This window comes from Tiliqua scincoides, chromosome 2, assembly GCF_035046505.1.
Source record: "Tiliqua scincoides isolate rTilSci1 chromosome 2, rTilSci1.hap2, whole genome shotgun sequence".
NCBI lineage: Eukaryota > Metazoa > Chordata > Lepidosauria > Squamata > Scincidae > Tiliqua > Tiliqua scincoides.
In genome coordinates, this window is record NC_089822.1 from 223,269,338 (window position 1) to 223,282,847 (window position 13,510).

At 43.8% G+C, this 13,510-nt stretch overlaps 1 protein-coding gene and 1 pseudogene across 8 annotated transcripts in view; both read left to right on the forward strand.

Moving 5' to 3' along the window:
• PLXNA1 (plexin A1) overlaps window positions 1-13,510 on the forward strand; it is a 400,969-nt gene that overhangs the window by 89,224 nt on the left and 298,235 nt on the right. The window lies entirely within an intron of this gene.
• On the forward strand, window positions 10,710-10,828 carry LOC136642688 (5S ribosomal RNA; annotated as a pseudogene).

The following is a 13,510-nucleotide window of genomic DNA, read 5'->3' on the forward strand; positions in this document are numbered from 1 at the left end:
ATTTACCTGTGCTTGAGTTCCCAATTTACATCATCCATCAATGGTAGGCCCTGCTTGGGTAAATGGGAATTTTTTTCCTTACATGTTTTACTATGTTATTGTAAATCATTGATCAGGATCTGGGATTTTTTGCTTCCATGTTGTGTCCGGGGGATTGTGTAGATGTGTAGGATAAAAACTGGATATTGAGAAGTTTCTGATAGAAGACTCTGAGGTGACTTCTCATACTGTTCATTTATACAGCTCAATCCTATATGCTACTTTCATGTCTACTCAGAAGCAAGCCTCATTGAGTTCAGTAGGCTTACTCCTGGGTTGCAGTGCTAGACAGATTTATTTCACTGGCCCATGGATGCTTGGAGATTGCATGAAGACCTTATGGAACTTGCATGTGCAGTGGCAGTATAGTTCTGAATGCCAACTACTGGTGAGCCCTCTTGAGCAACAGCATAAGACGGCTATTGTCTTCTAGCCTTACTTGTGGTCTTCCCAGAGGAAATTGGTTGGTCATTGTTGGAAAAGATGCTAGGCTAAATGGAGGGTGCTTCTTATTTCCAGATACATGTCTTTTGAAGTATACTAAAGGCCCAGTCCTATTTAAACATTATGTCAACATCGCACGGATGCCTGTCATATCCTAAGCCCATTCTGGCAGTGTCACACTGATGGCATGCTAGTGCAACAAGAGCCAAATACCAAACCTATCCTAGCCGTTCCCAGTAACACCCCAGCATCCATGGAAACACAGGCACAGGCCGTTACCCACAGTGTGATGTCCTGATGACAGTGCATCATCACTGTGACATTGGCACGTAATCATGTTTTCATGTGTCATCACTATGAATCTGGCCCGTCATCTGCGTGTTGTCACCATAACATCGCTGTGTCATTGGCAGGAAGTCGGTGCGTCATCTGTGTCATGAGCATGAAATTTGCGCATTATCTGTGTGTTATTGGTGTGATATCCAATCATTGCATCTAATCAATCCTAACACTGGCAGCCATTGTGAACACTGCCAGAGTGAATTTAGCAGGGGTAGGGGCAGGTGTAGTGCCAACGAGCAGCTATGCTAGGGTGACACCCCCCATCAACCATGAAGAATGGCCACAGTGGTGACCTCAACCATGAATAGATGTCTCCCCCCCCCCACATAAAACACAGTGCCACAGCAACCCTCCCACTCCACAGAAGTCGCTGTGGCATCAGCAGTAAGGGGACAAAAGCAAAGAACCCCTGCACCCAGGGTTCAAGTCCCCTCATCCTCCCTATATAAATACATACATCCAAGAAATACCATTTGAGCAAACAGAAAAAGGGTAGAAAGATAGCTCCTTTGGAAGATGGCAGCCATGTGAAACAAACACACATGGCAAGGGTTCAGGTCCCCATGGGGGCATCTGCCAACTGGAGGGAACCATTTTGCCAGGGAACTGGAACAAGTCACAAGGCTAGTCTTAGCAGCATTCAGGCAAAGCAGGGTGGTAGTGGCTGACTGTGCAGAGTGGCTAACAGGTTGGCAACCAGGTGAGACAGTGTATGTGGGGATATACACTGTCGTATCACTATGGTAGAATTTGAGATTCTTTGATAATTCCTGCCTGGATAATTTTCACAAGGTAATTGATAGCTGGTCAAAGAGACTTTTTCAGGTGGTGCTCCTCTTATTATTTAGCAGCGGGAGAGTAACTGTCCCTTCTCACCCAGTACAGTGTCTTCTGTAATGGCTGTTTGCTGGTGTTGTCTTTTGTATCTTTTTAGTTTGTGAGCCTTTTCAGGACAGGGAGCTGTTTAGTTATTTGATTTTCTTTGTAAACTACTTTGTGAACTTCTTTGTTGAAAAGCAGTATATGAATATTCTTAATAATAAGAATTGGGCTGAGGGAAAGGCAAAGATTTTGGGTGTGGGGACTGGTAATCCTTGTAACACACAAACTGACCCGACGTTCCATCTTTTCTCATCTGAGTTTGCTTTGCACCATTATCACCATGACAGTCCATGGCAAACAATGGGAAGAAACCAGGTGTGGTGCACCCTCTTACCAGAAAGCAAGTCTTGTTCGCAATACAGGAGCCAGTAGTTGAATGGCCACTACTGTGTGGTGAAAATGGCGGGAGATGTGCCCAAGTTGCTGAATGGTGCCCTCATATCACTGCTCAATTATATGGATCAGGGAGTTATTCCAATAATAACATCTGGGACCCTGCGATCCTGCAGTTTAGGGAGAATATGAATGCATGGCAGCTGCATTAATAGCACTTTCATTCTAGCGGTGAATCGCCCACATCATAGGTGTGTACCATGCACAACTGGAGTGTCAGGTTTGCAGGGCAATTATAAGCAAACCATTACACCAGAGGATATGGGAGTGAGCCAAAGTTGTATGTCTCGAGATGGTCTTTCTTTCTCAACAGAGAGAGTGCTGCCTGCCTATCCTGCGGGAAGCTTTTCTCCATGGGCTGTTGCTAAGACAAACACAGGAGCATTATTGACCTGTTCCATTGTGTTAGGTCTGTAGCAAGTCTGGGTGAGGAGCCTGCTTTGTTTTATGAACTATAGCTGGGTTCCTTTTCAGACAATATAAAATATAAGCGGTCATTGGAGGCTATTTCAGCTGCTTGTGTTGAGGATAGGAGTGTAATATATAATAGACCTTTCAAAACTGGAGTGGAATGGGTAGCCTCACACAGCCAAGGTTAATATTTCTGGGACAGATCCCAGGTCGAAGTAAATTGACAAAGTTATATTGGTTGCTCATGATTCTCAGCTGAATTCAATGCGATCTGTGTAATGATTGTGGTGGAGTCTGGAGTGGGGAGATTTGATTGGCTACCAAGCTGCTGACATGGAATTTTGGGGCAACAGTGATATAAACCATAAGGGATATGTGTATGATGTCTGGTTCAGGAAGCAAGGCTAATGGGTGGTTTCAGAGCAAAACTTAACCTGATTGTGGGTCCTTTTAATACTGGGAACTGCTGACCTTAATGTTGCGTTATTTTATAATTGTGGCATTTGAAGGCTGTTACGATGTCAAGGCAAATGCATTTCATTTAGCGTATGTTTGAATTTACTGTCAGTCTCCTCCCCAGTTTTCTTTCTTTTCCCCCTCTCTTCTTAGTGTTGTTTATGTTTTAAACATTTGGACAGAGTAATTCTTGAAAAAATTGATTTTGTATAGAACCTAACTGTTTTGCAATAGTAATAATAGTAGTAGCGATGATGGTGGTGGTGGTGGAGGATGGTGGTGGATGGTAAGAGGTGGAGGAATGTCATTTTTGAGGACGGTGGCAAAGAGAGATTTCACTGGTGAGGGAAGAAAAATTCCCTGTAAAGTTCAAAGGCTTGTATGCATTCAAAACTAAGGGCCCAATCCTATCCAAATTTCCAGACGCAACCTCATTGCAGCCCTGAGGTAAGCGAACAAACTTTCCTACACCTTGAGGAGGTCTCCATGACTGTCCCCCCACAGCAGAATGTAGCACCCCTCCCATTGGCACAACTACATCAGTGCTGGAAAGTTGGGTAGGGTATGGCCCTAAGTTGCTAAAAGCAACTTATAAGTATCTTAAAATCATTGGCTTTGGTTGCTTTTTTTATGCTGAATAATAACTTTATCTGAAATGTGATGAAGCAAGGGCTGCACCTCTGTCCTCCCTAAAATGGCACATAGTGACTGCCACAATCCACACAAAACTCCCTAGTTTCTGCTGTGGGCTGAAGCATGGCTGTTCCTCCTTATTTCGATGTATGTTTTTTTCAAAAAGAGTCTGTTTCTGCAGTGGTGCTGAGCCAGGGATGGAGGCTTGCTGCAGGAACAGAAGCTCAGCAAAGTTCCCTGTCTAGTTTAGACATCCGGAGGAAAGAGTGTGAAATGGGATTTCTCTCTCCTGGTCCTGTGCATTGCAAACAGGGCAGAGTCGGGACTGCTCTCTGAGAGCAGGTGGTTCAGCTGCGCCCACCTGGAATGGCTTGTTCACAGGCTTCCATTTGTAATTGTCCCAGGCAGCCCTGCCTCCTCCTCTCCAGGCTCTGAGGGAAAGAGCGAACAGCTGCCTGACGAAGTAAAGGGTTTGCTGTCAAGAGTGCTAGGCTCACAAATCTGATTTTGGCTTCAAACTAATTCAATTTTGGTGGGAAATGATGAAATCGTTACACTGCTGCCTGCTGGGTCACATAACTGCTGACTCAGGGGAAGGAGAAACCTTTCTCTGCTCTCTTGTTCCCCCTCCCTTCCGTGCTTCCATCTTCCTTGGCTTGCAGTGCAGGTTTGGGGAGCCAAGTGTAGTTCAGATCAGCTGCTGTTCCCCGAGGTTTGTCCTGAGGAATGGAGAAGAGAGGCAGAAAAAGAATGTGTGGAGGAAGACATGCACCCTGTTGCCAAAAAAGTGAACAGCTGTTCCCCCCCCCCCATTGTGAGGTGGAGGAACCTTCACTGTAACATAGTTGCAGTCCTTGTCAGGAATATTCAGCACTGGGGATGCCGATACTAATGGGCCCTGGTTCGCTGGAATTCCCCGAAAAACAGAGTTCTTCCAGTTCCAAGTTCCTCCCCATTTTGTTCAGACTTTGCAAGGTCAAGGAAAACCAGCCAAAGTGTCTTCTAACTGGGACTACAGTTCCCTAGGGCATGACTCAGGCAGGAAGTTCTCCTCTTCCATGCTATTTCGCCTGGAAGGGAATTTAGAGGAACATGTGGCTGGCTGGATCCCCCGAGACCATAAGAGCTGCAAGAGTTAACCCCCACTTTCCCAGTTTTCTGAAGGGGTGAATTGGCAGGCACGTTGCTGTTTTGCCGATCATTCAGCATTATCCTGAACCTCAGCCTGTTGTTTACTCAAAGTTTCCCTTGCTGACCCTTTTTGGTAAGTAGCTGTTGGTGGAATTGGGTGCTCTGACTTAGTTTGAGAAAAACAAGTCTCCTTGGGAGCTAGATATCTCTGTCTCTTAACTGTTTGGGATTGTCTTGCTGTCCTTATGAGGCTAAAGATTTCACATCTCTGTGGAGGAACATAATCTTTGGGTCCAGATCTGATCTAGGTCAAAGGATGCTTAGGAATTTGATGCTTTTTGAGCCCAGTCCTATCCCCCACCAACCCAGAGTGTGCAGTACCACTGATAGAGCATGCATTGCATGCTATGGGCTGGGAAGAGGACTAGACAGTCCAGGAGAACTAAGTAAAAACATTTACTTTACCTCTCTGTGGGCTGTCTCGTCTCCAGTGGGTCTCCTTGAACTGATACCAGTTCTTTTGCTGGCATAAATTCAAAGAGATTCTTGGGGGTAGTCAGAACTGAGAAGGGGAGATAGGATCTCTGCATGCATATAATCTAGCATATAATCCAGTAGGTGACATTTGTACCAAAATAAACCCATCCCGCCCTGGACCCAGTCCATTCCCAACCCCTGATTGCCCCAGTCCACCTTGCTGCTAACCTTGTTGCCCTGATGGAGGTTCAGAGGACTGCTGCTGCTGCTGCAGGGTTCACAGGCTTTTATGCCATCTGTAGGGAACTGTCCACTGTCAGAGCAGCTTTTGTGATGGTGGGCCCTGCGTCATGCTTATGGATTGCAAGTTCTATCAACATAAGGCCCAGATAAGAATGACTATTAATGCCATTCTTGTGCATACTCAAAGTTTCCTGTTGAATTGACACTAAGACGTAAGAAATTATTTTGTATAATAAATAGTTATGCTTAACAAGAGGGAAGTTTGTGATCCTGTTGTAGTTCTTTCTCCTTTCCTTTCCTGCTTTCTGTCTTCCTGTTCTAGAACAGAGTCACAAGGGACAAAGAATTTCTCAGTGCAGGTTTTAAGAAGGGTTTGATATGGCATTATACATTGGTCATTACACTTTTGGAACCTCTAGTCTTTTACAAGCTTAGCAAAGTCAGGATGAATTGTCCCTTGAATGGGAGAACCAGTGTGAAGTGTTGACAGGTGACTCATGCATTGGTACTTTCCGGAGAACTTGCCCTGACCCACTATCCTAGTCTTCTTTTGACTAGTGTTATATTTCTGGAGGGCTGATGTGAGATCAAGGCTAGGACTATGCATAATTTTGACTAGCGTATAATCCAGTAGGTGTCCATGACATTTGTGCAACCGCATTCCATTCAGCAATCATGAATATATTCTTTGGGGGGAACAACACATGTTCACAGATATAAAATACTGAACTTTAATTATCAGAAAGCTGCAATGTTTCTGCAACAAAAACACATTTTGAAGGAAGTTGTACAAGCTGTAAATGGGAAACAATGTGTGTTTATTGCAAAAAGGCCTTTACAACAACAGCTGAAAAAGTGGAATGAAAGGAAGAACTTAAAATTAACTTTACCCTCATGCCTTGAGCCCTGTCATGTGGCTTTGTAAAGATCCTTTATGGTCAATTCTTTGGGCTTTTCTCCCAAAGGAATGTTTTTATGGATGGCAACTGTTTCAGCAGGATTGAGCAACAACGATGAGAAGGAATGAGAATCTGGCCAGGACAATGTGGCTTTGGAATACACAACTCCTTTCTCTCGTATGCAGTTGTTCACATGCCTTGAGTAAGGGCACAGCCTAAGTATGGACACAGCCTACTTGGAACCAGCAGTTCACACAAAAGTTTTTTTTCTTTGCATCAATAGTTCCAGCCCTCCTCATACACATTTACATGGAAAAGCAGCATGCGAACTTGGCAATTGTAGATATCATCTGTAACAAATCCCATGATTGAAAATAATTATGTTGCCCAGGGGTCTCATCCAGAGTAACGCTTCCATGAACACAAGCTCCCTCTGAGAACTGAAGGAGCATTCTGCTTACGCAAAGAAACCTTGTGCAAGTGGAAGGGGAACATTCCTTTCATTTTCAGAGAGAGCTTGCGCTCAGACTGTGTGACCTTTCACAGAACTGTTACTCTAGGTGCAACCCCAAGTTTATAATTACCTAGTCTGGAACACAGTTTGCCCAGTTCTAACCCCTGCTAACAGGGTAAGAGGCACTTTTTAAGTGGGTGCTCTTCTTTTATTTAGCGGGGGAGAGTAACTGGCCCACCTCACCCCAGCACTGTCTTTTCTAGTGGCTGCCTGCTGGTGTTCTTTTGCATCCTTTTAGATTGTGAGCCCTTTTGGAACAAGAAGCCATCTGTTGTTCGTTTGATTTTCTCTGTAAACCGCCTTGTGAACTTTCCATTGAAAAGCGGTATATAAATCAAACATAATTTCTATAAGAAGTTCTGCAATGAGATTTTGCATTTCTGCAGAATGTGTTAAACCAGTGTTTCACAATTTGTGGGTCGCAACCACAAATTTCTGGTAGGTTGCATAATGCTGCCTGCTGCCCCACCAAAACTTCTGGGTTGCTGAACTTTCTTTTTTTTTTTACGTACATGGTGGTCTTTTGCTTGCTCTGGGCCTCGTTGCATCATGTTCTTGCTGATTAAAACATGCTTGATGGCGAGAACACCATGAGGTGGGGATGGGCCACAGACACTGTGCAGAGGCTGCAGCGGTGGGCTTTTCGTGTTTAAAAAAATTCAAAAGCTCGGGCAACTCGGAAGTTTAGGAGGTGACATGATGGTGTTATCATATCACTGCTAAAACTTGTAGTTTTCCAAGCTTGTATCCCTATGGGTGATTATTAAAGCTCCAGGGAACTATGAGCAAGCCAAAAAATGCTCCAGAGCTCTGAGAGCAAAGAAGCTACATAGTCCCTGGGCTTATTTGATGAAGCACAGAGAGGCTCTCCAACCAAATGATGCTGAAGTTTATGCAGCATCTGTTGATGTCTCCCCCTCAGCTCCCCTACTTCTTGATCATTTATGGTAAAGTCAGAAACTTTTGTGTCCAGTGCCTCAGTACTAAATACAGTCAAGGTTCAAGATTGCTAAGTCCCCTTCCTTGAGGTTCTGGGAACTTTCCTGGAATAGTCCATAGTTTCTTGGAGTCTTCAAAAGATTGAGTTAACCCATCTTCACATATATGGTAGATACTCCTATAGTACCTGAAATTTTTGTCAAGTAATCAAGCTCCAATTCTCACTTCGCCTTATCTCTGGGTCAATCAGAGGGCAAAGTCTTTCAACTCTGAAAAGTTTTCTCAAGCAACAGGCAGGCACAGCTCCCTAGAAGCAATTTGTTAACCTTTTATTCTCCTTCCTTCTGCTGCAGCCTGGTTCTGCTTGGCAAATGCTTGCAAAGCAGGTCTGTTTTTTGAAATACCAGGATGGGAATCCTCCTTTCCATCTGAAGCAGGCTACAATTCAATGCACCCTTACTTAAGAATAAGTAAGGGTGGAAAGCAGTGGGTCTACTTCTGAGTAAAAAGGGTTGCAAATATATGCAGCTGGATCTCTCTGCTGTGAATTGAATCACACACTCCCAGTTAAGTGTTATGGGTTGTATATTGTACATAGAGCTTAACACACCAGACACCTTAAAGGTGATTTGATTCCTGGTTCAACCTTTTTCACTTGCATATCCCTTGGCAGCCCATTTCCATAAATTGTACCCTTCATATTAGCAAAATGTTTGTAATTAATAATACAAGCCCTCATCTCCTCTATATGAAAGCCCAGACTTCATGTTTTCTCTTTTTATCTCTTTGAAGAACAGAAGACTCTGCTTTTGCACTATTTTGCACCAGAAGTTTGCTGAGAAATTCTGGATAATTGATCACTTTCCATATTATGTTTCAACTTTTTTACTGTGCTGGTTTTCAATCACTGGTTCATACATGAGTTGATGACCAAAAGCTAGCTATTGGTGGGGCTTTCACAGCCAACTAGCTACCTCCCTTCCTGCTTTGCAGGTCCTTGCAAGGCATTCTGGAGCTTGACCTGCCTTTTTCTACCATTATTCCATTCTTTTTCAAGTACCCCTAAAGGTCCTGTTGAGTGTCCCTGGGAGTACATGAATACCAGTTTGGGAACCACTGTTTTACTGGTATGTTGTTTACAGTGTACTTACTCTGATAGTGCTTACAAAAAGGTGATGAAGACCAGAATTTAAAAAGAAAAAAAATGTATCTTATGATCTTTTACTATGTTTTTAATCAATTAGAGACTACAGTTCTTAGGTAACTATTAGTGGTGGGTTATTTTTCAGGATCTGGCCTCTAGTAAAATCAGACAAAACTATAGTCAGACACACCCCTAAGTTTAACCCCCGACTTATCCAAGGGTCATAGAAAATTCCATGATTGTTCGCTCAAAACCTGCCCTCGACTTATCTGTGGGGTCGACTTATAGGCGAGTGTCTTCGGTGGGTTAAGCTAGTGGGTTTTGACCTGTCTGTGATGGATCAGGAGAGAGATCTTGGTGTGCTGGTGGACAGTCCAATGAAAGTACTGACCCAGTTTGCAGCAATTGTGAAGGCCAATTCCATACTTTGGATCATTAGAAAAAGTATTGAGAATAAAACGGTTAGTATTATAATGCCATTGTACAAATCGATGGTAAGGCCATATCTGGAGTATTCCGTCCAGTTCTGGTCACTACATCTCACAAAGGATATACAGGTGGGGCCTTGATATCCGCAAGAGATCAGTTCACAGAAAAGAAAATCTGAATAATAGCGGATAATCAAATTTGTGATTTTCTGCCCCTTTCTTCCTCTGAAGGGAATCAGAACTGTGCTCTGGTCTGCTCTGGAGGGCTTTCTGAAGCCCGCAGAGGCAGCGGACGTCTGCTCAAGGGCTTCAGAATGGCCCAGAAAGATTAAAAAATGCCACTTCTGGTTTCCCAAGGGCCTCAGAATGGGCTGAGAGTGTTCTTGGGCCTCAATATCTAATATGGTAAAAACATTTTTTTTTCTGGAAACTGAAAGTGGTGATTTTTTGCCTCTCCAGGCCATTCTGAAGCCCACAGAGGCAGCTCTGGTCCCCTTTGGAGGGCTCATGTGAAGCTGAGTCTGGCTCAATGCAGGTCCAAGGGACTCTTGTTGAGCCAGATCCGTGGGTGAAAAATTCGAAGATAAATAGGCACCACCTGTAGCAGAAATGGAAAAGGTGCAGAAGAAAGCGACCAACATGATTACTGGGCTGGGGCACCTTCCTTATGAGGAAAGGCTACAGTGTTTGAGGCTCTTCAGTCGAGAAAAAAGGTGCCTGGGGGGGAATATGATTGAAACATACAAAATTATGCAGGGGATAGATAATGTGGATGGGGGAATGTTGTGTTCCCTCTCACACAACACCAGAACTAGGGCACATCCACTAAAATTGAACATTGGGAGAGTTAGGACGCACAAAAGAAAATATTTCCCAGTGTGTATTTAGTCTTTGGAACTCCTTGCCACAGGATGTGGCGATGTCATCTAGCCTTTAAAAGGGTATGGGGAATAAAGCGGGGAAACAGGGGAGAGTTGACAGTGGGTCACACCCTAATATCCCCGAGAATAGTCCTTTGGGAACAATGCTAAGATATTGGAAAGACATGTCAAAAAAAAATTTCTGGAGGAAAAGTTCATAACAGGTTATAAACCATGATGGGTATGTGCAACCTCCTAATTTTAGAAGTAGGCTACCTCAGAATGTCAGATGTGAGGGTGGGCACCAGGATGCAGGTCTCTTTTTTGTCTTGTATATTCCTGGAGGCATCTGGTAGGCCACTGTGAAGGAAACTGGACTAATGGGCCTTTGGCCTGATCCAGTGGGGCTCTTCTTTTGTTCTCATGAGACATTAAAAACATCACTTTTGGTTTTACGAAAGAACTGGAAGTAACATTTTTTGCCTTCTTACCCTGCACATGCCCGATCTTGTCTGATCTTGGAAGCTAAGCAGGGTCAGGCCTGGTTAGTACTTGAATGGGAGACCGCTTGGGAGTACCGGGTGCTGTAGGCTTATACCATAGTCTTTCGAGACTGAAGGTTGCCAACCAGGCTCTGTCTGAGCCTGGCAGAGGCTGTGGATAGAGACTGGCATAGGCTGCTGGGCTCAGAGGACTCTCTGGGGGGAGGGTATTTGCCAGTATCCGTGATTTCAGTTTACTGTGGAAGATCCTGAATTGGAACCCCAGCAAATACCAGGTCACGCCTGTTCTCTCCGAATTTCATCTTTCTAGGTCCAGGGGTTTGGGCTGGGCATTGATGAGACAGTCAGGACATTCATTTTTATACATATAAATGAGTTAGCTGTGATTACTGTCTGTGATTTAGATGAAAAAATAGATGAAATTTTGAGGAGCAGTTGCAAATGATAAGGCAATACAACAAGGCGCAGCAAACATTTTGTGTCAATTTAGACCTCTTTAAAAATAAAATGACCACAATCATTTTTTTTTAGTGCTGTCCAGTGATGCTTATAATTATTGTCCTAATTCTCAATCGAACTGTGGAGAATTTGCCCACTTCTAATCACAACAACTGGAAAAGGCGCTGCTGTGCTCTTTCTGTATGTTGCTGGTCAGATCTGTGATAGCTCAATTCACACATTATACTTTTTCATGCAAGTGCATATGTGAGAGAGACCAGGAATTCTCACATGAAGAAAAAAAAACTTATTGTGTAAACTAACCTTTAGTCATTGACATAGACTTGCCTTTGGGATCCCTAAAGTCCTGGTCCTGTGAGAGTCAAGAATTGTTCGTGGATACCTTAGAGCAGTGTTTCTCAAACTGTGGGTCGGGACCCACTAGGTGAGTTGTGGGCCAATTTCAGGTGGGTCCCCATTCATTTCAATATATTTTTTAAAAATATATTATACTTGATACTTCATATGGGGAAAGTTACAGACCTGTACTTTGAACAGGCTACTATGTATATTCTTTTAACAATGATAGGCAATGGGACTTACTCCTGGGTAGGATTGCAGCCTAGGATTGTAAATTTTTTTCCTGCTTGGTGATGTCACTTCTGGTCATGACATCACTTCCAGTGGGTTCTGACAGATTCTCATTCTAAAAAGTGGCTCCTAGTGCTTAATGTCTGAGAACCACTGCCTTAGAGCCAGACGAGGAGGCTTCCAGGCTGGGAGTTTGGATTATCTTTGTACTTCTTCCTCAAGGCTGAGGAACTGAACACATTTGGCTGGCTAACTCATTCCAGCTTGTTTGTTTCTTTCCACCCTTGGCTTGAAATCAGGAAATCATCAGACTGAAAATGTGACCTGGGCTGGGGTGCTCTGCTGAACACTGTGAGCTCTTGCCTTGCGGTTTTCTACTGTCCTCTTCCATTTGCGGATCCTGGTTAGGGCCAGCACCTGCTTTAGAGGGTAAACGATGGCCAAGTTCATTTGGCTCTCTTGCTGAGTTTACATGCACAAGCCATTAATGGTTGCAATTACTTGACTCTGCTAAATGGTAACTCCGGAGGGAATACTTGCTGATTTTTCTGTTAACTTGTTCTGTGCTGGAAGGGAAATGCTGTATCCAGTTGGAATCATTTTGTGTAAAATAATCTGATTACCGGCTATTTTGATTCATTTGTCTTATGGCAAATAGTTACAAAGTGAGAAGTAAATTTGGCTCTATTTCCTTTAGCCTAGAATTCTGTTGCAGTTCTACATGTGCACAACATTTCCTGAATTTGAATTTTTGGAGGACCTTGCAGTTCTTTGAAAGAGGGTAATATGGGGAAAAAAGCTGGAAAGAGGAGAGGCATTGAGAATCATAAGGCAATGAGACAGTCTCAAGAGTTCTAGGGAGGGATATTTTGCAATTGGTGTTCTTTCTTTGACTTACTTGACCCAGGGCACAATCCTAACACATTCCAGGTCTACTCAGAAGTAAGTCCTATTTTGTTCAATGGGGCTTACTCTCAGGAAAGTGTGGTTAGGATTGCAGCCCCAGTCCTTTAAAACAAATATAATATTGCTTCTAGTACGTTCCAGACCTTGATTTGAATTGTAGCCATTAAGAAACACTAAAGCTGAGGCTGAGGCACTTCTATTTTTCAATAAGATTTTCTTATCATCCCTCCACAATCAAATTGCAGGGTAACATTTATAGTTAAATGAAACAAGAGTGTTCTCAGAGTTCCCCCTTTCGTTAAATATGTCAGGAAGCCTGGAAATGAATGGCCCTAAGGGACAACTGAATTACTAGCTGCTTAATAAAGCTAAATGATTGAATATTGTCTTTCCTGACCATTTCTTTGATGCCTTCAAAAGTGGGCTTGAAGTGAGACATCCATGTTTCACCCTGGAAGAGCACCATGTCTCTCTCTGTGTGAACTCCATGCCCTTCAGATGGGTCTTCTGTGGAAGATCTGGAGATTGGACACTGGGCAGCACAATCCTAACTCCCTGGGAGACAACACATGTCCCTTGTGCCAGTTCCCAGCCATTGTGAATATGCCATAAAGCACATTCGCGATGACTCGGGAGCAGGGTAGGCCAGCGTGTGGATGTGTGCTGTCCTCACGGAGTTGGCCCCGCGTAGGGGAGGTAAGTTTGTGTCGGAGGAGGTATTCCATGCTGGATACAGTGCAGACCAGTTGGCCTGCCTGTTCCTGTGCAGGTTAGGATTGTACCCCGAGTAGCTGAATTATGGGTGAGAATCATAGGTGCTTTCTTTGTCCTGCTCCC